This window comes from Cucurbita moschata, unplaced genomic scaffold (assembly GCF_002738365.1).
Source record: "Cucurbita moschata cultivar Rifu unplaced genomic scaffold, Cmos_1.0 Cmo_Scf00169, whole genome shotgun sequence".
Taxonomy (NCBI): Eukaryota; Viridiplantae; Streptophyta; class Magnoliopsida; order Cucurbitales; family Cucurbitaceae; genus Cucurbita; species Cucurbita moschata.
In genome coordinates this window covers 46,001-47,578 of record NW_019268685.1, presented here as the reverse complement: position 1 = coordinate 47,578, position 1,578 = coordinate 46,001, and the positions used below count along the sequence as shown (strand labels likewise).

The 1,578-nt window shown below is 33.7% G+C and overlaps 1 non-coding gene across 1 annotated transcript; it reads right to left on the bottom strand.

Annotated features, from left to right (window-relative positions):
* Positions 1–1,240: 1,240 nt before the first annotated feature.
* TRNAK-UUU lies at positions 1,241–1,313 on the bottom strand. The gene has a single exon. It is a non-coding gene; the product is annotated as a tRNA-Lys (tRNA).
* Positions 1,314–1,578: the final 265 nt, after the last annotated feature.

Sequence of the window (1,578 nt, the reverse complement as noted above, 5' to 3'; positions counted from 1 at the left end):
GAAGATCAAAGGGAAAAATTGTTTCACATAAGATGTTTGATCAAAGGAAACCCATGCAGTTTGGTGATTAATAGTGGAAGTTACAAAAATGTGGTAAGCAGCTTCCTTATAAAAATACTTCAACTTTCTGTCCATCCACATCCAAAACCGTACAAACTTCAATGGTTGACAAACAATGAAGAAATTAAGGCGAACTCCCAAGCTCTTATTTCTTTTACTCTTGAAAGATATAAAGATGAAATCCTTTATGATGTCGTACCAATGCATGCGGGGGACATCTTGTTCGGTCGACCTTGGCAATATGATAGAAAGGTAACATTTGATGGTTTGATGAACAAGTATACTTTTACTTTGTGTGGGAAGAAATTTACTTTACTTCCATTGTGTCTCCATATGAAGTACATTGTGACCAATTGAAATTAGAGAAGAAAAGAAAAAAATATGAAGAACAACCCTGGAGAGAAGAAACTAAGGTAAAAGAGAGAGATAAGAGTGAAAAAAAAAANAAAAAAAAAAGTGATGGACAAAGGATGAGTGAAAACTAAAAAAGAAAAAAAAAAGGTGAGAAAAAAATATATATTAGTAGAAAAAAAAAACAATATTTAGTTCTTGTCCGGAAAGAACGAAGAATTTGATTTGAGGAAAAATCCTTTTAAAGGAATGGGGGATTATATGAATCCAACAACTGATGACTTCCATGTACCCGAACAGCAATTACAATAAGCAATACAAAGAAGATTCAAGTATCAAATCAAGAAAATAATGGAGTGGCTGATATTGGAAAGTGATTAGAAGACTTGCCATTGGTAGTTGAATTACCAATTAAGACCATTTATGAAGGCCTTATTTTCTTCCATTTGTATTTAATAGCATTTATTAGTAATTTGTATGAATGCCTTATTTTTTTCAATTTGTATTTAATAGCATTTATTAGTGATTTGTAGTTGGTGGTTGAACTTTATTATGTTAGGGTTATCTTTCGAGCTTATTTAAAGGCATGTAATAATCATGTTTGAGAATGAATTGTTGAATACAAACAAAACCTTTGTGTTTTCTTGATACCCTTTTGGTGTTATTCTTTTTCAAATCTTGCTTTAGGTTTGATGTTTAAACCGATTCTTGAATTAGTTTTGATCAAGCTAATTCTGGAGTGAATTGTCTTGGTATCTAAGAATGACCATCATAGATTCCAAGTTCGATCTAAGAGTCATTCATCATTGTAGGTGCTTATCAGTAGGTTTGGGTATAACAGGACTTGAACCTGTACCCAATAGGTTAAAAGACCAATGCTCTACCAACTGAGCTATACACCCAAAAAAAGAAAAATAGGTGGGAGGATTGATGCAGAAAAGAAAAAAGGACGGCCCCTCTTCTTCTCATCATATTAAAGGGGCGCGACTTTGTATGAGGCTCGTACTATAGAGAAAGTGAAGAAAACGTAAGGGTGTGCATTAACACTCCTGCAAGAAAACGGTCTCGTACTCTTATTTATTTCAAACTCAAGGAAAGCCTTTTTCCATATGAGGAAAATGCGTTCAAGCACCCAACCTATACAAACAAGGGGCTTGGGCTTGAAAG